The sequence below is a fragment of the Patella vulgata genome, chromosome 6 (genome assembly GCF_932274485.2).
Source record: "Patella vulgata chromosome 6, xgPatVulg1.2, whole genome shotgun sequence".
Lineage (NCBI taxonomy): Eukaryota > Metazoa > Mollusca > Gastropoda > Patellidae > Patella > Patella vulgata.
The window spans coordinates 44,732,214-44,758,278 of record NC_065884.2 but is presented as its reverse complement, the minus strand read 5'-3'; the positions used below and the strand labels follow the sequence as shown (position 1 = coordinate 44,758,278).

Here is a 26,065-nt window from a genome sequence, read left to right as displayed (position 1 = left end):
TCGAACACCCGACCTCCAGGCTAGCGAGCCAGCGCCTTACCCACCGTGATCCCCCATAAGTGTACAAATGTGTTGTTATTGATGTGTTCCCATTTGAATATTGTTCACAATAAGAAGCAAAATAAATAAGATATGTTTACAGGATCATTTTGTTATACGAAAAACTAAGTGATGCGTTTTCCATGGCGCTCAGTATATATCCTAATTGATTGCACCTATAAGACAATGGTTTAGCCCATATCGGCCCTGCGACTGATATGACAAAATTAAGAAAACAAGTCGTAAGTTGCACGTGCATTACATTTTAGTAACCAGGTGTTCACAAACTAGCATTCATTTTGTGCAATGTTGTCAAACGATTTGGACAACCAACTGATCAGCGCAAGTCAGTTTTTAGAAAATAATATGTTATATTTATAGCACGGCTTTCATTTTAAAATCGTCATTAGCGGCCTGTTACTACATTGTGTACTCCGGTTAAAAGAAATCATTATAAACTCATTTAACTTTAAAGTACCTCCCGTAGGTGACTTAAAAGTTAAGTGGATTTTCTCCCTTAAAGTGGCCTTTGAATTTGACAGGATGAATAATCCCTGAATCGGTATAATCCGACGTGGTAATAATCCACAACAGTAATCCTAAACATTACAACAGAGAGATCAGGATCCGTATTCAAAATGAAATGAAGTGGGGTTTAACGTCCTACTGACTGTTCTGCTCCTAATCTGCTCCTAATGAAGACGGACATACGTCATACAGTGTGCTACTCTTATATCGAATTCCAACTGCCAAGGGATCTTTTACGTTCATCACTGACAATGGGAAACCACGCCGAAAAATCTGGATGAACTTTCTAGGCCAATGCAGGGATCGAACACCCGACCTTCAGGCTAGTGAGCCAGCGTCTTACCCACTTAGCCACCGTGACCCCACGTCCGTATTCAAAGGATTTTTAGTCGAAGATAGTCACTTAAAGGCATAAGCCATGCTTTCTTGTCACATAATGGACAGTCTTCGGACATTATCCATTACTGAGATATCCAATGTATTGTAAAGCTATTTATGTAGAATATTCCAGCAAAAGATTGTTTTATTCGAATTAACATCATTTTAGTTTTAATTAAGCGAAATTCCAGCGTTTCTTTGAATTTATGGTCAAATTGGCTGATATTATATAATTATATGCTGTTTATTGCCGTGTCCATGTAACAGAGATGCAACTTTTTCGTTTTGAGGATAAAGATCCTTAAAATCTACCTTTATTTTGAAGTGTCAGTACAAATAAACTTTAAAGAAAACACAAGTTTTGAAAAAAATTGAACTCACGGTTATAACAACGTTGACGTCATGCTATTGTCTTTCGGTGACGTCCGCGCCACATCTTTTTAAACAGATAGCAACGTAATATAGATTTCACTTGTCTATAGATGCTTGATGTAACAGGATGGATACTGGTATTATTAGGGAATGTGAGTTTTTATTTCTGATCTTTATTCGTTATTAAGAGGTTTTATTAAATGCAGCTATCTGTTATTGTTATTAGCCCTGCTGTACTGTAAACTCTACTTTACTGTGTTTCTTTTATTAAAATAAAAGAAACACAGCAAAGTATGGGCCCATTTATTTAATTTTCCTTACTATACAAGTTTCACTTTATTTACCAAGAAAACCCATCAAATAAGTAATTTAGACTTTGATATAAGCCGTATTATACGGTGTCTGAATAAAACCAGACGTTTATTTTATGAAAATAACAAGTAGGTGAAATTTACCTTTTGTTATCAAGTACAGCACGTGGGTCATGCACTGTACATGTATAGACCTCTATCAGGCCACCCAAGGAAAAAAAGTGACCCGAAATCTTAAAAGGGCCACGTGTCCGGATAAGCGGTTTTGACGTTCACGTCCAAACGACTCAATATTTTGAGCTGACATTTGGAGGTAAGGTAAATACGCTTAAATTTCATAAGTACACAGACTTTTATTTCTGAGACTCTGTTAAAATCGGGATGGTCCCTTTAATATAAAATGACATGGTGACCCATCAGGGAAAATTATAGATGCATTACGTAAGATTTAGATATAGAGCTGACAGTTCTCGCAATAATAGTTTTAAAAAAATAGATGATGGAAAGGAAATATATTGAAACCTTCAGTCAAATTAGAGGAGTTAGCGTCGTTTGCAGAACAGGGCAGTCTCGATTTTCATTTTTAAATTAAATCACAAACCTGTTAAATATTAAATCCATCCGAAATTCTAGAGTTGATTATGGGCATGGCATGTAAATAAATGTCTAATTTATAATATTTGAGGCCAAAGTAAAGATCAGCAATAGGCAAATTTAAAGTAGTTACGTCTCTAACTCAGTATCATCCAAAACCTTCGACATTGAAAACACGAATTATTTGTCAATTTTAATCAACATTGGTGTTGTGGTCTAACCGGAAAAAGATTGGCTTCTCATATCCAATATTTAAGACAAAATAAACTTTTTACGATTGGTACACGAATCGTGTACCATAATGCGTAACAAGCGACCCGAGGAACGAGGTTAGGCATACATGTATTCCACAAGTAATGTCAAACGGTGACCCCCATATTCTTATCTGGAGAGCATGCGCAATAAATACTATCGGTGTAGACTGGAATAATCAGTCGCTAGAGATTGCCATTCGATTGAGACTTCGAACATAACTGCTTTGAAATTAGAGTAAAAACGGAAACGATTGAATGTAAATCAGTTTATTTACATTCATATTACATTATTATATACGTTGCGACCCATTTGTGTCAATTTGTAGGTCCAAAATATTACTGATTTAGCTCCTTTAAAGGGACAATAACACTTTTGCTGGCTTGACAGCTCCAGAAAATAAAAAAATAGCCTTATTCTAAGTACTAGATGTGTTAGTGCCCTAGCTATTGTGTAAATGATCCATTTAAATCATATTTTACTTGTCCAGAGGGTTCAAAAATATTTTTAAATCCAAGTCACATTTGAAAAGCTTTACGTCAGGCTTTTATAATCATTTAGTTGAATTTTTCCAATTTTTTGAATTAGGTGTGTTAAGATTAAATTTGTATCATCAATTAATTGGAATATTGTAAAATAGTAAAAATTGTTGACCAGAACAAAGATTGGGACATATTATTCAGTTACAACAAGAGTGGTATTGAGCCTTTAACTCTTAAAAAATGCATGTTTAACCAACATAACATTAGTTATTATAAAATCTCAATAAGTTTCACAACAATCAGCATGATAAAACTTGAGCGATAAAATCTCAAAACGTTTCACTAACTTCGGTATGATTTTATTTTAGCGATAAACAATTAATGTACATGGATGATAATTTGGCAGCCATTTGATTTAACGTAAAATTTCATTCAACGTCATGATATATTACTCTGGGTTCCCAACCTGGGGTCTTGGCGGACTGCTCTGTAACATCTGAAAAAATGCTACGTTTCACACTCCTCTTGCCACATTGCCAATCACCTTTCTTCAATTATTATAACGGTGTAACGAGAAGTCAAATAAGTTAAACAATTATATATATGGAAGACCAAACAGCTCTTATTCGGTGTTCTTAGTCCTTATTTCTTAATTCATAGTCCTTAATTCTTATTTCTTCATTTGTTGTCGTATTTCTTCATTTGTTGTTGTATTTCGACATTTGTACACGAATTAAGATTTGTATATTAAAATCAATATTTGTTTTACAGATCAGACATTTGTCATATCAGATTTTAATATAAAGATAAAATTTATTTAAAAAAATAAAAAATAAGCCTACATTTCATCAGAGAAATACAACGAAAAACAAATCTGGAACAACAAATTTCTAAATACAAATCTCCAAATACGAATCTTGCAAAACATTTCCCCAAAAACATTTCTTCAATAACATTTCTCCAAAAACATTTCTCGAAATCCATCGAAACGGAATATTATGACGACATGAGCAGAAATCAACCTGGCATTTGTATTTGGAGATTTGTATTTAGAAATTTGTTGTTCGAGATTTGTTTTTCGTTGTATGCCTATGATGAAATGTAAATGTAGATTATTTTTTTGATTTACTAAAATACATTTTGTCTTTATATTAAAATTAAATCAAATTAAACAAAAATACATTTTACAAATCTGATATGACAAATGTGTAACTTGTAAAACAAATAATGATTTTAAGATACAAATGTACAAATGTCGAAATATGAAGAAATAAAGAGCTGTTTGGTCTTCCATATATGTAAACGAAGATGATGTTTCATAGTAAAAGGGGACTTTGTTCTTGGAGGGGTCGCGATCAAATGCTGGATTCTAGAATTGGGTCGCAACCAACAAAAGGTTGGTAACATTTCCCCAAAAACATTTCTTCAATAACATTTCTCCAAAAACATTTCTTCAATAACATTTCTCCAAAAACATTTCTCGAAATCCATCGAAACGGAATATTATGACGACATGAGCAGAAATCAACCTGGCATTTGTATTTGGAGATTTGTATTTAGAAATTTGTTGTTCGAGATTTGTTTTTCGTTATATGTCTATGATGAAATGTAAATGTAGATTATTTTTTTGATTTACTAAAATACATTTTGTCTTTATATTAAAATTAAATCAAATTAAACAAAAATACATTTTACAAATCTGATATGACAAATGTGTAACTTGTAAAACAAATAATGATTTTAAGATACAAATGTACAAATGTCGAAATATGAAGAAATAAAGAGCTGTTTGGTCTTCCATATATGTAAACGAAGATGATGTTTCATAGTAAAGGGGACTTTGTTCTTGGAGGGGCCGCGATCAAATGCTGGATTCTAGAATTGGGTCGCAACCAACAAAAGGTTGGTAACCACTGATTTACATGGGTTTTTTTAAATGCAAGTTCGTGCTGAACTCAATCTGATTAAAACACAGATCCTATTTTGTTACGTTTTTATAGTTCAAAATTTCGTTTTACTTCTCTTTACTACACTAGGATCTGAACGAGTTGTTACACTGGCGTTTTGGTTGAAGTGAGGGATAAGCCAATGAAACAGTCTGTTACGGCGACTTCTTGATGTGCCATGCACGGAACTGTGGATAAACCACTAGAAACGTCAACGCTGATTGATTAAACAATGTCTGATGTCATAGGGTCAAAAGCCGCCCGTACGACCCCTGACACGACCTTCGAGTACAACTTGTCAGATCTTCATGTACTGTAGGCCATCGAAAGTATATAAAAACAAAAAAACAAAAAGAAATATAGATCTGTATTTTAATCAGATTGTGCTGAACTTATATTACTTGAATTTATAATTATATTGTTAATATTAAGGTTAACAGGTCAACTCCACTAACCGTGCGGTCAACAAACTAAGAATGATTTTTTAACAGTAAATAAAGCTATGACATTTTTCTTTATATATATACTATTCAAAAAAAGTAGGGGATATTTGATTTTGGGGGCATAATACTAAAATATGCAAATGACTACGAAAAAAGTCACTATAGAACCTAACAGAAGAAACATTTCCAGTTACATGTGACGCCCAAACGCACCAATAGCTACCGCATGGAATGCAGGTGATGCTTGGGATCATCATGGGGGTCCAACCCAAGATTTGCACGACTCTGACTTTGAATGTTACAGTCATTGTGGCATTGAATTCCAGGGTGGAAACATCAGTTTAATTGTTTTAGTGACCAGAAAACAAATTTTGATATGCGTCGGCTTACCCAAAATGAAAGGTTACGTGCCCTTGGCATGCTACAGATCGGCACAACACAGGCGGTTGTGGCGCGAACGATGAATGTTTCTCAGTCTGTCATAAGCAGGCTATGGTCCAGATACCGTGATACACAATCTGTACAGGACAGACCACGCTCAGGTCGACCAAGGGCGACAACTCAAGCCCAGGATCGATTTATCCGTACCTTGGCCTTGAGAAATCGTGTCATCACAGCAAATCAGATCAGCGCTCGTCTTCAAACAGACACTGGTGTGAGAGTGAGTGGCCAGACGATTCGGAATCGACGGCATAGGGGTCACCTTCGCGCCCGACGTCCTCGCGTGATCCCTTGTTTGAGAGATCATCACATTCAGGCAAGACGTCGTTGGTGTAGGGATCGTCAACACTGGGATAATCGACGCTGGAGCAATGTGATGTTTTCAGATGAGTCAAGGTTCACTGTTGATTTTTTGGACAGACGTAGGAGGGTGTGGCGTCGTCGAAACGAGCGCTTCCAAGACGTTAACGTCATCAGACATGATCGATTTGGGGGTGGTTCTGTTATGGTGTGGGGAGGCATCACTGTTGCTGGAAGAACGGCTTTACATGTTGTTGCAGGGCGTGTTACAGGCCAGTACTACCGGGACAACATCTTGGCAGTCTATGTTGTGCCGTTCGCACGACGTCATGGCCGCCGTTTCATCTTCCAGGATGACAACGCAAGATGTCACAGGGCCAGGATCGTTACAGGTTACCTCCAACAACAGAACATCACCACATTACCTTGGCCAGCACTGAGTCCCGACCTCTCCCCCATCGAGCATGTCTGGGACATGCTTGGACAGAGGTTACGTCAACGTCAACAACGTCCTGCCAATGTCCAAGAACTTGCTGCTGCGTTGCAACAGGAATGGGACAATCTGGACCAAAATGACCTTAGACGTCTCATTAGGAGTATGCCACGTCGGATCAATGCTTGTTTGGCAAACAGAGGAGGATTTACCCGTTACTGACTTGGTTGTGATGCTGTGGTAACTTTGCTGTTTGACCCCGGGTATCATTTTACCCTTATAATGGTCAGTCTGTGCCTTACTTAGTCTAACGATCATTTTGAATAAATCGATGAATGTGAACTTCATTTCATTTTGTCATTTGTTTCTTCGTCAGTTTCATTAGGTGACTTTAATAACACTTAAAAATCAAATATCCCCTACTTTTTTTGAATAGTATATATAAAAATAGCTCAAAATAATCTGATATGGGATCGAACACAGATCTAAATAGCGGGCAGTGATAAAAAGATAACAGAGAAGTAGGCCCAATGTGATTAAAAGATAACATTAGAAGTAGGCCCAAATACATGAGTAGCCTACATTTTCAAATGACTATGAATAACGATACAATACAAAGACCTGCATAACGGGCAGTGGTGAAAGAAATAACTTTAAAGTATAGATAGAAATATGCTCGAATACTGAGTCCCCTGGGTGCTTTAAATTATAATTATGTGAATAAATAAATAAAGTTCCACAAACCTTAAAATGTTATGAATTGATCTGTCCCAAGTTAAAAGTAACAGCCTATCGATGAACTGTATTAAATAAATTCCAAAGTTGATTAAATTGTTTCACAATTTGTCAAGGCTGCTACTCACGTTAGGCGACGTCAACATAATGTGGAACACGGCGACGACTGACATCATTATAACCACTTATTTCGAATATACTTTACCGTAAACGTTCTAACAAATGAAACTTTGATAACAGATTTTAAGTTAATCCTTAAAATCATATATGGCGTAACAGGATAACACCAGTGAATATAACACTATGCCAATAACAGTCACTTCAGCCTTGTTCGCATACAGGACATTCACTCATGCATTCACATAATATGCATTTTTGGATATGTGTGTAATTGTCCATCATTCGGTTTTAGATTCCGAAATAGACAGTCTAATATCATACCATCGAAGGTTAAGACTATAATATCAGGACCTTTTTCAGAAACGCGACATCAGCAGATGGCGAGAGAATTATGAAAAATCTTACGGTTTTCGTTCACGCCACTTAACGGAGATTTCTATTTGTAGTTATCTCCCTTCAATCAGAAAAACTCCCACCACCCGCACGATGTTAAACAGAAACAATACAATTCGAATATCAGTAAAGACGCGTGATTTACACCCACCCTAATATGCAACAAGACTGATTATTTAACATTTAAGTAAGAAAACAAAACACCAAAGTTTGGTTCATTAATTTAGTCCACGGCCATCTTATTGCAGCATAGATCGATGGAATTTCAGTTCATCATATATTTGTAAATAATGAAAGGAATTGAACCATTTGTGGACTTGTATTCCTTTTAGAGATTCAACTTTCGCCACATTCCCGTGCCCATTTGAGCAGATTATGTCGGCTTTTACGTAACGAATTGGTCTCAGGTAATAATCATACATTGAGACGTTGTGTTCCCACTATGCCGACAGACTGTTAATCCTTTATTTGATCTTAAAACTATACTCTGTTTAAAAGTAGTCACTCAAGAACTGTTCACTAGTGTGTAGCGTTAATGAGCTCTTAATCCCTCTTAATAAAATTTTGATATCTAGGATTTTGGGTTCTTTGCTTTGGAAGCTGTAGCTTTAAAAATTCCACAAGTAGGGCGGTTTGCTGATTATATGACGGAGCAGTGGGTTGATAACATTGGCCGTAATGTGTGGAACCATTTTGATACAACAGGGCCTTGTACCACCAACCACGTAGAAGGTTGGCATTCTCAGTTGAATAAAATGACAGCAGGCCATCCTAATATTTACAAGTTCATTAACTTAATAAAACAAGAACAATCTTATGTCGAAATCCCCATTTCACAGATATTATTTGGTGGTACCAAAAGGCCTCGAGGTAAGAAATATCGACAACTTGATACAAGAATTGACCATTTGAAAACACAGTTATTAAATGGCACTTTAAGTGTAAATCAGTATGGAACAAATATTTCCTATTAAGTGGGACTGTAAAATGATTGTTATGTTGTAAGGCATTTATTCATAAATTATATAATGCTATTTAATAATAAAAGTTAAATGTGTAAATTGTAATGCATTTTTATATGTGTAAATTATTTAATGTTATTTAATAAATTATGCTAAATTTGTTAAAATCATATAATTTTTATATGTGTAAATTATTTAATGTTATTTCATAAAAGTTAAATTTGTTAAAATCAATACAGTTTTTTTTCTTAATAAAGATATGGACTATAGTTTATAACCGCATTGTTCTAGGATTAACTCTAGATTAGCGGCAAAATTTGACATCAAAGCCTGCCGGCAAAGTGGGAACACCCCGTTGAGACCTTCGAAGCATCTGTTGTCAGCGGCTTGCTCCTTTGGCAAGTTTCATAAGTTAATATAACAATATCGTACGATGATATCTAAAGCAGGCAATTTTGACAAAAAATGAAGATGAAGGTTAAAGTGATAATACTTAGAGGGTGGTCAGTTTAACAATCCGATATGCAATTTTGATGCAAGGACTGAGTTCCCATAATTGACAATTATTTAGATAATTGGCTGTTTATATTTCAGTAATTTAAATGGAATAAAAAACGAAATCAAAAGTTTAAACTGAGATGATAACCCAATTAGTTAATATTTGAATGGAACTTTTAAGTAGATAATTGAGAACTTTTAAAAGATACGCCCATTTTAAATGCATAAATAATGTGGGCATAGTTTTATACATTCGATTTTATTTATATCATAATTAGTTATATAATAATATAAATGTAAAACTACATGTAACTATGTATTATAAACTAAACAGTGGTCTAAGCTAATATTACTCTGTAATAGTTAGACAATAGGGAACCAACAAGTAAAATACATGTACATGACTTTACTTTACAGAAAGATTTTGTCATTGTTTTAAAAATCTAAGCAAACTTATTATTACATGAAGGATAATTGGGGCAATGGTGAATGCATGAAACGATTTGAGGTACTATCCAGTTGGTCATCAACTTAAAGATACATTATGGGCGATTAGATAAAGAGCTGGCATCTCTCACTATAATAGTTAAAAACTAGATGATGTAAATGGAATTCGATTATCCATTTCATGATTAAATCATGAATGAAAGCTGAGCAGCAAATCGGATCCTACTCCAGTAAATATCGCAGGCTAGCGATGACATCGAGAGTTGATTATGGTCTGGATAAGTTTTAATTAATGTCTTAATTAATAATTTAGATAAAATTTCAGGCCACTAGGCTACCCCCTCCCCTGTAACTGCCCTCAAGGGGAAAATTTCTTATATTTAAGGTCATAAGGAAAATCAGATAATAGGATTAAAGTAAATGTTGTAATTAAAACTGATTTGGCGAAAGATAAACAAGACATAAAGGATTAAACAATATAATTAATAAACAAAAGTAATAGATGAATTTAACGTCGTTACCCTGGGTCAGCCTGTAAAGTGATGTTGTTGTTTATTACAAATTTAACGTCCAACAGGTTTATTTAATTAAGTTATGTAATTATCAAGGCGTAATATAAAAAAGAAAAATAGGTAAAAACAACGAGAAAAGAAACCAGCGATTGCCAGGCAAGATATACGCCCACATTTTGCAAAAGAGAACAAACTAAAAAAAAAAGCGATTTTTTTTACAATTAGATTAAGAGTCATAATCCAGTAAGTTATGGTCGGAAATGCGCGAATATCGAAATGGACTGAGATATTTGGGATATAAAGATATATATTTAAGTTTCATCACAATCGGATAAAAATTGTGATTTCTAGAGGAGCCATAACCTTGGTATTACCATATTCCTGAAACAATGACCCGAAAAATCCCTCTCTGGCCATTGCTGGATTGGTTTCTGATACTTGAGCTTTTGAGGGATTGTGTCTATTCTTCCCGTTCAATCAAATCTCTCCCAAGTACAGCAACATGACATCCCTTCGTTTAATATGGGGTCTTCCCTAAAAACGGTGAAAGTATTGTTCACCTCCAAACAGTATTGTTTACATTGTATCTGTTTTGATAGCTTCGTTTGTCACGCAATTAGTTTTTCTGCAATATTATGCTATGCACTGGTTAATTGGGCGTAATAAAATCGTGAGTCATGACGTAACGTTATGTAAACATATTTGTTCCAATTTGGAGCTCTGTTTACAGCGTAATGAAATGGGATTTAACGTCCTACTGTTCTGCTCCGAACTGGGCTAATGAAGACGGGCATACGCCATACAGTGTACAATGAGGGAAATTTTGCCCGGACAGCGGCACTACGGCCTACTCTTATATCGAATTTCAACTGTCAAGGGATCATTTACGTGCACGCCAATGTGTACACGGGACCTCGGTTTTTCGTCCCACCCGAACTACTAGACAGCTGTCTTTGTCAGGCCCTCTGTCCTGCATCACTGACAAGGGGGAACCACGCCGGAAAATCTGGATGAGCTTTCTCAGCCAATGCAGGGATCGAACACCTGGCCTCCAGGCTAGCGAGCCAGCGTCTTACCCACATAGCCACCGTGACCCCCTACAGCGTACTGATATTGTTACGCAGTTAACTATTGGTTGTTAATTTGACTATTGACTAGTCATAATTTGGAACAGAAATTTGCTTCCATTACAGCAGTGTTATGTGGGATTAGCTCTAATCAAACGAAACACTGTGAGCAGTATGTGGTATTACATACTTTTACACAATTTGCGTACACCGTCATTGGGGTATAACGGTGAAACATTTAAACGTTTTTTTTTGTTCTTTTTTTTTAAAAAATCGGATAACAATTATGAACTCTAGAGGGACCAAAAGCTAAAAACGCGATTTGTCGTACAATCAGGGTTCATAATCCACGAAAGAAGTTTCGATCCGATACATGCCAATATCGGAAGAAATCAGATCTTGTGGAGAGAAACCTATATTTTAAGTTTCGTCAAAATCGGATACGAATTGTGACCCGTAGAGTGTCCACAAACAAATTGTGGACGGACAGGGACGACGACAATATACATCCACATGAAAATGTGGACGTATAAGAAAAAGTTCTTGTATATCGAAATATCACTTTAAAACCCGGTGTTAAATGTTCGCACGTGAGAAGAGATGCTAATTTAAGAAACTTTAATTATCTTAGCGTTTGGCAGATTATAACACTATTACAATTTCCTTTGTTTTAGAAACATCAATAAACGATGCGATAGAAATGAGATATATTATTTGTTGAATGGCGTAGAAACACAATAATTAAATATTGAATACGTGAAGTTCGAGGTCCAAACAAGGACTACAATTTTAACAATCGAGGAAGAGTGACACAATTTGGGCAGAAAACACGAATACTGTCTAATCAAAATCGTCACACTGTTCACTGAATTACCGGCCCTTGCCGTAAGAGGTAGTTTCCCAACTAACACTTGTTCAGAAACACTTGAGTTGTCAGTCATTTGCACGATATGTTAAAATGTCGCGAACAACGTAGAACGGGAAAGTAATCCCTTGGCAACAATGCCGGACTGGGCCCACCTGCCCACCTGTCCGGGACTGGTGGGCCTAAGCTCATTATAAAAAAGTGGGCCTAAGCCTATAACGAAAAAAGAAAAAAGAGAAAGAAAAGAGAAAGAATGGAGAGGGAGGGGGAGAGGACAGGACACAGGACAGGAGAAAGAAAAGATAGGAAAAATATGACTGACAAACAACACAAAGACTGCTTTGGTCTGAAATGCTTGGAAAATGGGTTTGCGGTTGTCAATTTTCAAAATTTTCCTGGGGAGAGAACCTAAGTACGGCAACTATTGATTTTGGTGCATGACCCTCCCCCCCCCCCCGGCGGTGCCACACCTACTTTTTGTTAATGTTTTGTCTGTAAATAATCTACAGGTTTCAATTATTAACAGAATTGGATCCAATTCAGTATAACCCATAATGCCCGTTTAAACAAGACACTAACTGATAAGATTGGTACATTAACGATTATATCATTCATAACATACATTTCTTCTTTTAGTGACTGACGAAGTGCTAATAAAGACCGTGTTGATATTTGATTAATATTTTTCGATAATGGGCTATAAGTGTAACGATATATCTGACTGGCGAGTGGTGAGACGGTAACCCCAGAAAAGTTCGCTGTTAGCGTATCACGAAAACTTCAATAAAATGATATCACAGACCATAGCGACCTTTCGTTACATCACTGGTGTAACACAATCCACTCTTTCCGTAATAATTTATCTTTTAGAAATATATCAGAAGAAAGCGCACTAGGTCGCCCCTTTCCTTAATCACATATAATGCGGCACTTTGAAATTCGCTCTTAAATATCAATTTCCAATCAAAGGTTTATAATCTTTAACAATTCAAGACGAAAAAGACCCGCTGGTAATTAGTACAGATTATAAATCTACTATCTGGTGAGGTGGTCTTAAAGATACGTTCCCGTGTACAAACTGGGGGATTTGATGATGTATTTGGACTAAAATGATATTCAAACTAATTAATCTATCAAAATTTTGCTCCAAATCCTTCTCAAAATACTGTTTACGCGAGGGAATACCCCCCGCTATAAAAAATCTATTAAAAGAGGCCATGTTTGTGTCACGTGACTTCGCTGACGCAGTACCTAGCAACGGGTGCAAAGTCGGAAGAGAACTCATTGCATGCACAAGACGATGTTGTCTTTAATCACTATACATTTATGATGAATATCGAAGCCTAATTAAATTCTCGTATTATCCACTGCCCGCGTCTTTTTCCGCGCTTTTTATCTCAGAAAGTGTTGTACGTCTAACTCTTCATAAAGTTTATCAACACGTAGGCTACACCAAGCGCTCAATCTCCGCGTGCAACCTTTGACGTCACGCTAGGAGACATTTCTAATTGTCGGACTGCCGTTTAGGGAAAGCCTTACATTTTTGTTCTGTATTCCCTCCATGGATGTTTTTCAGGGAATCCAGTATTTTTCTAGTAGGATTGGATATTTCTACTTTCCATATATACCAAAATTGCTATACTTTTATTGGAAATAACCACCCGTAAACACTTTTCTGGGAACGTATCTTTAAACTAGTATTCAGTGAGTACAGACATGCAGTGGAGTTTAGCGTCTTACTGTTCTGCTCCGACTGGGCTAACGAAGACAGCGGCAATACGGCCTATTCTTATATCGGATTCCAAATGTCAAAGGTTGTTTTACGTGCACACCATCGTTATTCTGTACACGAACGATTATAGGTCGTCCCTTGCCTGGTCCTCCGTCCCGCATTACTGACAAGGTGGAACCTAGCCAAGGGATCGAACAACGATCCCCCAGGTTAGCAAGCCAAAACTCACTGAGCCAAACGTGAGTACAGGTTACTATCTCACTTTCAATTATTCAGATGATTATAAACTATTGCACTAGTATACTTAGTGAGTGTAAATTTTTCCACTAACTAGTGAGATGATTTCAAAACGAACCCAGTAAGCATGTTATTTTAACCCTTTTGCAAATAAATATTAGCCAGCTGGTCATGTGTTTATATTTCTCTATATGACGTCACTCTCCAATCCATTTTTATATGGCTATTTTAAGTGCCCCTTAAAATTAAATCAACTTGTATTTCAGTTTTATTCAATGGAAGTTTTATTTGACTTTATGGTTTTAAAATATGATTTATTTTGGTCTCCATTTGATTATTATTGTCTTTAAAAGACAAGCATATTGTTTTTGCATTCGAAAGCGTTTTAACAGGGCCTAAATAAATTGTCTTGTTGCACGAACGTTCTTTGAAATGAAAAAATTCCGTGCTTCGAAAGTAAGAAAACCGTGCTCTGAAAAATGCGGTAGTGCTCTGAAAAAATGTAAGGTAACGATGCCCCCTAACCCCTAATGAGTGTTTCCTCTTGTGGTGGTCAGTTGCACAGATCAGATCAGCTGGTGCTCGATCAACTCCCTCGGAGGAATTGAGTGACCACCAGCCGCATCAGCTCACTAGTCAGGTTTCTCAATAGGCTTGGTATCCGATCCCCTGTATTCTTGACCGCCATTTCACTTTCACCCAGGTTTTATAATTAGATATTTGTTTTATTTTGTACCCTTGTTAATGATAGAAATTTGGTTTTGATGTTGATGTGATGATAGAATTTGAATTAGTGCTGAGTTTTCATGCGAACAAAAAACCTACGCATAACCAAATAAACTCCTATGTAAACTGCGCCAGAATAGTCCACAAATACCGCTTTTCGGCTCCGCGGACACAGAATCCGTGCTACTAGAGTTTAACCTTATTTTAAGCCCAAATTTTTAATTAAGACAAATGCAGTAGTAAAGCCCGAACAGGCTATCCATTACCATAAATTTAAAATACTGACGCCAACGATTTCAACGAAATGTATTTCTTTCTAATTGTTTTTGATTGTAAACATTAATCATTAATAACCCTTCCATGTGTAATCAAGCGAAACAAACCACGATAGCCACACAGATTAGCAAACTCTTAGAATTTTCTTCCTGGTCGAACTTTGTTTCTTTTGTTGAAACGATTCGTTAGCCATAACGCAACAGTGATAAAAATCCTAACTGTTGAAGAACTGAAAATATATTGCACGTTTAAGTTTTTTTTTTCTTTTAAAAGAAAGTTTTATTATCGATTCTTTTTTTTTTTTAGTTATTGATGGATTTATCATTGATTTATCCTCATCAGCCTTAGTTAACGAGCTATAGGTTTTAAATAAAAGTCTCTTGAAGAACTTCACGCTATATTACTAACATTAATTTGATAAAAAACTGACGGCAGTTTTGTTCAATAATGGTAATGTTATTTGAATGTCCTCTTATCTGACGGCATTTTCTGATTCCCTTATGGATTAAAACGTCATGTTTATTTGGGACCATTCATTGATTAATTAAAGTGATAAGAACTTCAATTATGATTCACAGTTGTTTGTCACCGGAAGCTATATGTATATTTCATTTTCTTAATGTTATCGACATCCATCGGCAGCTAACATTTTATTAGATATTTTATATGACAAACCCAATCAACTACAGACAGTTTCTAATGAATATGACAAGTAAATGAATCGAAAGAAAATCAAGACAGTAATTCTGTGCATAGATCTCAAGAGACAAAGGTGTTATTTTGAGGGAAAAAAAACATTTAAGTGGGTTCATCGAATTTCGTGACTTTCGGATACAAGCCCTATTGTGTATAATGAAAATGTTATGTACATCTCCCTTATCTTGTAAACCGTGTCGGATCCGGGAGGTGGGGAATGCGGAATGAGGGACTAAATAACAGCATAAAATTTCACATACTATTCCGTTTCTATGAACCGTGTAGGCCTACATTTGAGCTTTTTGTTGGTTGGGGTGATGTAGCTGACGAAATTGAATGCTATATTTCTCTATATGACGTCACTCTCCAATCCATTTTTATATGGCTATTTTAAGTGCCCCTTAAAATTAAATCAACTTGTATTTCAGTTTTATTCAATGGAAGTTTTATTTGACTTTATGGTTTTAAAATATGATTTATTTTGGTCTCCATTTGATTATTATTGTCTTTAAAAGACAAGCATATTGTTTTTGCATTCGAAAGCGTTTTAACAGGGCCTAAATAAATTGTCTTGTTGCACGAACGTTCTTTGAAATGAAAAAATTCCGTGCTTCAAAAGTAAGAAAACCGTGCTCTGAAAAAATGCGGTAGTGCTCTGAAAAAATGTAAGGTAACGATGCCCCCTAACCCCTAATGAGTGTTTCCTCTTGTGGTGGTCAGTTGCACAGATCAGATCAGCTGGTGCTCGATCAACTCCCTCGGAGGAATTGAGTGACCACCAGCCGCATCAGCTCACTAGTCAGGTTTCTCAATAGGCTTGGTATCCGATCCCCTGTATTCTTGACCGCCATTTCACTTTCACCCAGGTTTTATAATTAGATATTTGTTTTATTTTGTACCCTTGTTAATGATAGAAATTTGGTTTTGATGTTGATGTGATGATAGAATTTGAATTAGTGCTGAGTTTTCATGCGAACAAAAAACCTACGCATAACCAAATAAACTCCTATGTAAACTGCGCCAGAATAGTCCACAAATACCGCTTTTCGGCTCCGCGGACACAGAATCCGTGCTACTAGAGTTTAACCTTATTTTAAGCCCAAATTTTTAATTAAGACAAATGCAGTAGTAAAGCCCGAACAGGCTATCCATTACCATAAATTTAAAATACTGACGCCAACGATTTCAACGAAATGTATTTCTTTCTAATTGTTTTTGATTGTAAACATTAATCATTAATAACTCTTCCATGTGTAATCAAGCGAAACAAACCACGATAGCCACACAGATTAGCAAACTCTTAGAATTTTCTTCCTGGTCGAACTTTGTTTCTTTTGTTGAAACGATTCGTTAGTTAGCCATAACGCAACAGTGATAAAAATCCTAACTGTTGAAGAACTGAAAATTTATTGCACGTTTAAGTTTTTTTTTTCTTTTAAAAGAAAGTTTTATTATCGATTCTTTTTTTTTTTATTAGATATTGATGGATTTATCATTGATTTATCCTCATCAGCCTTAGTTAACGAGCTATAGGTTTTAAATAAAAGTCTCTTGAAGAACTTCACGCTATATTACTAACATTAATTTGATAAAAAACTGACGGCAGTTTTGTTCAATAATGGTAATGTTATTTGAATGTCCTCTTATCTGACGGCATTTTCTGATTCCCTTATGGATTAAAACGTCATGTTTATTTGGGACCATTCATTGATTAATTAAAGTGATAAGAACTTCAATTATGATTCACAGTTGTTTGTCACCGGAAGCTATATGTATATTTCATTTTCTTAATGTTATCGACATCCATCGGCAGCTAACATTTTATTAGATATTTTATATGACAAACCCAATCAACTAAAGACAGTTTCTAATGAATATGACAAGTAAATGAATCGAAAGAAAATCAAGACAGTAATTCTGTGCATAGATCTCAAGAGACAAAGGTGTTATTTTGAGGGAAAAAAAACATTTAAGTGGGTTCATCGAATTTCGTGACTTTCGGATACAAGCCCTATTGTGTATAATGAAAATGTTATGTACATCTCCCTCATCTTGTAAACCGTGTCGGATCCGGGAGGTGGGGGATGCGGAATGAGGGACTAAATAACAGCATAAAATTTCACATACTATTCCGTTTCTATGAACCGTGTAGGCCTACATTTGAGCTTTTTGTTGGTTGGGGTGATGTAGCTGACGAAATTGAATGCTATATACGCCACAAATTATCATTGACCACACTGTTTTTCAAAATGTTTTCCGTCATTTTAAACTGGTCGTATATTACCGTTATCCCTGCCCGTCCATCCGTCGTTCACATTTCTTGCCAGCACAATAGAGGATGGAATAGAAATAATTTTCATTTTGATATGGAATATAGGCCTACATGGGTTGTCGATCTCATTGAAACGAATAATCCTATTGATTTGCCCCTTATTAACCCTTCTGAAATTGAAAGTAAGAACTTTACTGATTTTCAACTATTTCCGATATTGAATTCCAGAGTTATTCCCCTTCGTTTAAGATAGTTCCAGTGTACAAACTGGGTGATTTGATGATATATTTGGACTAAAAACATATTCAAGTTAATTAATCTATCAAAATTTTGCTTTAAATCCTTCTCAAAACACTGTTTACGCGAGGAATACCCTCGCTATAAAAAAATCTATTAAAAAAGGCCATGTTTGTGTCAAGTGATTCGATAACGAACTACCTAGCAACTGGTGTGAAGTTGGGGGAGAATTCATTACATACACAAGACGATGTTATCCATTTTCATAAATATCGAAGCCTAATTAAATTCACGGATTATCCACTGCCCACGTCTTTTTCCATGATTTTTATCTCAGAAAGTGTTGTACGTCTAACTCTTCATAAAGTTTATCAACATGTACATCAAGCGCCCAATCTCCGCGTGCAAACTTTGACGTCAGTGACGCGAGGAGACATTCCTAATCGTCGGACTGCCGATTACATTCCTAATCGTCGGACTGCCGATTGGGAAAACCCTTGCATTTTTGTCCTGTATGCGCTCCATGGGTGTTTTTCACGGAATCCAGTATTTTTCTAGTAAGATTGGATATTACTACTTTCCATATATACCAAAATTGCCATACATTTATTGGAAATAACCACACGACAAATACTTTTCTGGGAACGTATCTTTAAACTCATTCAAAGGAAGAAACCTATCGATTTGGCTACCGTTGGGCGTACGTTTCATTGTTTGGCAGCCCTTGTCTGTACGTTTTACTATCGTTTACTACCCTAATGCTTCCATGTATTCTAAATTTTTTTGAGTCAATTTTGTTAACTTGATTTTGGTAACACGCAAGTTGTTTTTTTATTGCCGTCAACAAATAATATATTGTTAGCACAATAGTGGTTACAATACTTGCATACCGTTTGGAAATAGATAATCTATGTCTCATCGATAATAATTTCCCAGAGTTATTCCTCTTTACAACAAAATCTTGTTAGCATCGTTGGGGGTTTTAATTATGATTCGATCTTTCAGAAATTGTATGTCTGTCTGTCCCATCGAAAAGAGGAATCCCACTGATTTCCAAACTCCAGTAATATCTTCTGGAGTGATAAGTTTGATTTTCCAAGAAAGCTTTTTATTCGTTGGAATATTTAATTGTACAATGGATTTTATTTAACCATGGGTGATATCAAACAAAATAGGGACGTTTTTGTTCATATGGGACGAAAATAATTTATATGGTAGCATGACTCAGACAGTTGGCAGCAGTTATTGAAAGAACCAAGGTATTTCATCAATAACCAAGACCAAGGTATTCCATCTATTACCATGAGCCAAGTTAATCTCTGCATATTACCATGGCGGGGAGACGTGAATATAGATCAAATCACCTGACCTCGATCGTCTATGAAAAAGATAGTTTACCATGAATATTAATGGTGTTGTTGGTGATCCTTGGTGAACATTGTAACATTATCAGATATTCCATCAGTCTAGCTGAAGCAATAAACAGGTGAATTATACGATATAAACACACAACTTACAACACTGTAAAGATTTTTCATTTAGATATTCAACATAAAGAATAGACATTAGAATGATTGAAGCACATTCCCGCATATCGTCATCGGTTCGTTCTAAAAGTCATAATAAATAACGCCATTTAGGGTTTGGATTGTTGATACCATGAAATGATGTCTGCCTTAATGTAGATAGTAACCTTTCTACCTATACCAATATAATATCTACGACTTATTGTTCAGATCATAAATTGATTGAATTCACCTTATTATTAACTACACAATCTTCAACCAGAAAGTGATTTTATTGAGAAACGGTTTTGCAGCCCCACCCCCAAAGAATAAAAAAAGGATTAGCTATCGCAAAGTATTTGACTAAGCACACCTATATATTTGTTGGAATTTTAATATTTGGTTTCATGATTAAATCACACTAGAATTAATTTTTAGAGCAGTTCTACCAAAGAATAATAAATATATAATATACAAGGCAATCGTGCCCGATACGGAAGATTTCAATTGTAACATTTTAAAAGACAAATAGAGGGTAAATTATAAAAAATGGACCAGAAGTATAAAGAAGTCAATATTTCCAGTCCATTTCAGTTGCTTAGGTGAATATTATTGATTATCGAGTAGTGTGGTTCAATATGACAATGGTCGGTTCAGACGTTTGATTCCAGTGAGAACGGTTATCGGATGAGGTTTAGTCAACGGCAAACAAAATATCGGTCGAACATGGGAGGTAGTATTCGATCGGTGCTAAATTTGGGTCTGGTTTCCGCTTTCATCAACAGTATGAAATTTGGTACAGAACGAACAATAACCCTCTTAAAAATTAAATTCCGTTTTCTATCGCCATTCAGTCTCGGTCTATTTGGGGTTACAATATAAATCAATATAAATCGAAAGAAATGTCTTTTTGTATTGCAATGGGCATTCTGTGCTGTTTGATATTCTATTGTAAAGAGGGCGAAATGCCTAGTTGGATTGACCAGACTAAACTCCCGAACACCCTGAATACAATCAATCTGATTAGAATACAGATCTATATTTCGTTTCTTTTATTTATACCTTCGATGGTCTCTACTACGTGAAGATCTGACCGGTTGTAGTGGAAGGTCGCGGCAGGGGTTATACGAACGGCTTTTGACCATGTGAGTCAAACATTTGATTAACCAATCAACGTTGATGTTTCTAGTGGGTTACCCACAGTTCCATGCACCTCACGCCAAAAACTCGCCGTAACAGATCGTTTCATTAGCTAATCCCTCACATCATCCAGAACGCGGGTTATATAAAAATAAAAACTCTTCCAGATCCCAGTGTAGTAAAAACAAGTAAGCCGTATTTCCCCCCTGTAATTAGTTGCATTCAGACAAGTTATGACCCATATTACTGATGAATTAATAACCTGCTACATGGTATGCCTGCTCTAAAAAAGGACATTTTTGTAACGTTTTGAGAGACCACTCACAATTTTGTTCCATACAGATTAATTATTTTCATTATCTTTATGCACCATTTTACACTGAAGTAAAGTGGCGCATTCGGCAGTGAATTTATTGTTAATAGAAGAACCATATCACGAAACATTCAATTTTCTAGTAGCATTTATGATTGCCATCTATTAGGTAAACCATAAAACTAACCATAAAAAGTACTGAATTATTCCCCTAAGGAAGTGAACAAAATGAATTTCCATTGAAGTGACATTGCACTGAAAGATTTATTGCTCTCTTTCAAAGTAAAATACCTATTAAACGACCAAGAAATGGTTTGAAGGGAATGAGAAACGGCAATTTTTAATAAAAATGCAATATGACATTAAGATGACCCTTGTCATGCAAAATTTCTCTTTAGGTATAATAATTATAGCTAGAATAGAATAGAATTTTATTGCATCGAAACGTCCTTTGTGGACAGTATACATCATACAAAGTATTAAATACAAGTACAAAAAAAATTGGACGGATACAAAAATATGGACGTGCATAAATTCAGAGCACTCATATAAATAGACAGTATAAAACTATAGTAATATCATAGCTTTTAATGCACGTATTCCAAGATGTCTCATATGTCTTTATTTGTATTATTCTGACGTATTTCATGTTTTCAAATAGATCCAGATTTACATTGTTTGGCTATATTTAAGATTTATTATGTAAGAATTAGATAATAGTTGATCGATCTTGCTAGTTCAAAAATAGATAATGAAACATGATTGAAAATATATTCTGGTCGAAGTTATGAGAGTTTGAAGTTTTAACAATAAATAGCGTAAATAGTCCTGATTGTCAAGTACTATTGCTACGATAATAAACGAAATCTGGATTTTCCATTTTAACGTAAAACTATTATATGGCACGGATGTTCTAATCCATTCAATATCTCAGCCGTTCGATGGTCTAAAGAGATGATTATGGGCTTGTCATGTGAATAAATGACTAAATAAGAATTTATTCATTTAAAGCCAGAAAAAACAGCCTGTAAATATGCAGATTTAGCTCTTACATAATCCATTTTTCAATACCGGTAATACCTTTCTGTTAACTGCCTCGTTAACTTTACATACATTATTCAGGAGCTTAAGTTACCTATTGCAGGTCTTTCTTTAGGCCTTACATGTTATAAAAATTATTATTGCTCTAGATTTTAACTAGATTAGAACGGTTCAGCCATTTAATGATTTGATTTAAAACTGAGAAGCGAGGATAAGACTCGAATATACCATTACCGTGGTTACGATAATAAGCCATTAATGCACACATCTTGTCAAAACGACAAATAGTGATAACTTGGCACAGAAGAAAGTAATTTGAATAGAATTTTCAATATATTCATTTCGCATTATCTATTTTTGAACGACCAGCTCTTTATGTCAGTCTTACTTAATGTATCTTTAACTTCTTAGCTAAGGTGCAGAAAGCTAATTATGCTAGATGGTTCCTTTGTGGTTATATGTAACCATATTTAGACAAGATAGAAATCTATTATTAGGAAAGATAATTGATACTTTTAGGATTATGCAAATTAAAAATATTTAGCAAAAAAAAAAACCCCAAAAAACAATAAACCCCATTCTGATTCTTGTGGGTTTTGTTATAGATCCGATCAACAGGGCTGTTATTCCGAGGAACTGACATATTTGTCTTATTGCTCTATGCCCTATTACAGAGTTCAGATGGGGGTGCGGTGGATGGCCGAATAGTTAGCATGTGCGCGCGGCACCATAAGGTCTGTCATTGAGTCAACTGGCGTGGTTTCGATTCCCCATTTCTCTCTCTCTCTCTCTCTCTCTCTCTCGCTGAGATGGGGACATTCACTCTTAGTGTGGAGGTGAGTTATATCGAGAAGTATCTAAATTTCAATATCATTAAAATACAGATCTATATTTCGTTTTGTTTATTTTATACTTTCGGTGGCCTACACTACATGAAGATCTGACCGGTTGTAGCGATAGGTCACGTCAAAGGTCATCCGAGCGGCTTTTGACCTATGACGTCAGACATTTGATTAACCATTCAGCATTGATGTTACTAGTGGATTACCCACAGTTCCTTGCAAAACACGCCTAAAGCTCGTCGTAACAGACCGTTTCATTGGCAAATCCCTCACACCATTCAGAACACGTCAATGATAACTCTTTCAGGTCCTAGTGTAGTAAAGACAAGTAAAACGAAATTTTGAACTATAAAAACGAAACGAAATAGGATCTGTGTTTTAATCAGATTGTCTAAATTTAGGAGATAAATACTTTCTACAGAAAATTATTAAAAATATGATTATGCCAGAGCTAAACCTGCCTATTGCAGGTCTTTTTTTAGGCTGAAATGTTATCTAAATTATTAATTAGACATTAATTAACTTATCCAGACCATAATCAACTCCCGATGCCATCGCTAGATTACAATATGTAGCGGATTGGAATACATTTTTTGAAATATAATCAAACATCAAAATGGATAATCGAGACTTTGTTTTTTATCGTACCGACTTTAGTAATATTGATCGAAGGTAGCCTAAAATCAAAGGCTAATATTTTCAGAGTGGAGAAATTTGACTAAATTTCAGCATATTCTATTTACGTTATCTATATTTAAACTATTATAGCAAGAACTGTCAACTCTTTATCTAATCTCCCATAATGCCTCTTTAAGAGCAATGAATTGTAACAACAGCCTTTTTGTAATTTTTGTATTAATTTACTGATACAGGAATCCATTTCCGTGTATATCATACTTACGAATCATTTACATAAGTTACCATGATGATCACTGTGGTAATTGTTTCTAAGTTACTCCCAGAATATGTTACAAAAGCGGATGCTGCAAGAAGCACTGCTATGTTAGGTTGATGTTTGTACAACGTTTCTAAAAGATGCAGTGGAATTATATATTTGTAGTCCAAAATGTCAAGTTTATTCCCATTGAAATACAGAACTACTATTGCATAAAGTATTTTAATTGACCTTGAGATATGCTTCGCCAAAAAGGTAAAACCGGAGCCCAGTTCCCGATTTTTTCCGTTAACTTCCATATTTCTATATTGAATCCGCATCAAGGATTGGATTTTTCAGACGTATAATTTAACAAGAATATGGATTGTCAACTGTAATGATTATGATTTTGTTGTAATGTTGTGCAAGCTAAAATCTTTTCCTCCTCAAACCACCTAGTCATTTATATATTAGCCAGTCCACCGCCTAAAGCCAAATGTTGGAAAATCTGTTCAGTCTTTAAATCATCAGTAACATATTGGTTTAATTGGACTGATTTACCGGATATTTTGACGTCGCTCGGTTAGTCATTCCAAACAGAAATATATTTCCTTTGATCTAATATGACCGAATTAAGCAGATCAGTTGGCAATGATTCCTGTTAAATTAACAGTTTATTTTGTTGAATTCCAGGATCCGTTATTTATTGATGTGTTGAGGCCATCGGTTTAACTGTAGTTAACTGTAGCACAAAGTTAGATCAATCGGACTGAAAGGTATGAACAAGTGTACTCACCCAATCTAAGAAACTGGGGGGTGGGTGGGCGCTTTAGATCATAAGGTCTGTCTTTGAATCAAATAGCGTGGTTTCGATCCCAAACTTGTACTTGACAAAGAGTAGCGTCGTTTGTCCAGCCTCGTGAAATTTCGCCGGTTCCTTTGGTTTCCCCCATTGCCAACGACCCCTTGCATCCTTGATGCGAATTATTGCAATAAAATTGTTCCATTCCTGAAATTACATAGTTTATGTCTAGTAGACGTTAAATCCCATTTATCTACATCGTTCTATAAGAAATAAAATCGTCCTAACTAAGATCGGAAAATGTTCTGAATGTATTTCTGTTTTTCCGTCACAAACATCAGAGAAAGGGGAACATTAAGTTGTTTTTTGCTTAACATATTATCAATTTATATTGTTGTGTAATTGTGTAATTAATTAAAAAATAAACAACCATCATCGCTTTGTGGAGAACTTGTTTTAGTTAATGATTCATTCATTCTGAAAATTCAGGCAGATTGGCCACCTACGCCAATGTCTCAGAATAACCTACATTTATATATAAAACATTGCATTGCTGTTGTTAAGAACTATAATTGGATCTAGAAATTTACAAGATGCCATATTAAGTAACATAATTTCAGGAAGCTTACATGTCTTCCTTTATATCTTGCTTACAGGAAAAAATAGGTCTGTAATTGAGTTTCATTTTAAAGGTTGTCAGAGACATTTCTCTTGATATTTAAAAACAGTTCTAGTCCGGAATCAATAATATTATATTATACAGAAACGAAAGTTGCCTTAGCGTACTTATTTTATTTGCCTTTTGTTTGCAGTGAAAGAGTTACAGAGACGATATTGGAATGTGTACTGATCTAAAACACTTCTCACTAATTTTTGGATATTTTAAGTTCCGATGGGGTAACGTTAGCTTCTGATAATCAACCATTTTTGATAGACGGGTATTGTACTTTAAACATATTACAATAGCCTGTTTATGTAACATTTAACGCCTGTAAATCAAGTATTAGTATATTTTAAGATTTAGTAAATGTTAAATTTAGTGTGAAGATTTAGTGTATATTTCAAGTATTCAGCTATAATATTTTTTAGAGTTGTTTTAAAAAGATATAAACCCAGAGGCTATAACATGTAAAAGCAAAACACGTCCTCTCTTGATTCGGGTAATGTGGTTAGGTAACTGGGCAACCAGAAAGTACCGGTTTTGAATCCCGTCCGGGTTATCACTTGTAAGGGGTAATGTCTTCTGGACTGTCA

At 35.4% G+C, this 26,065-nt stretch overlaps 2 long non-coding RNA genes across 2 annotated transcripts in view; both read left to right on the top strand.

The window, feature by feature from the left end:
• LOC130013173 (uncharacterized) overlaps window positions 1-26,065 on the top strand; it is a 78,833-nt gene that overhangs the window by 37,464 nt on the left and 15,304 nt on the right. The gene's annotated exons all lie outside the window — the stretch shown is intronic.
• On the top strand, window positions 1,427-25,742 carry LOC130013174 (uncharacterized). Its single transcript, XR_008788528.1, has 3 exons — window positions 1,427-1,469; window positions 24,703-24,785; window positions 25,624-25,742. It is a non-coding gene; the product is annotated as an uncharacterized LOC130013174 (long non-coding RNA).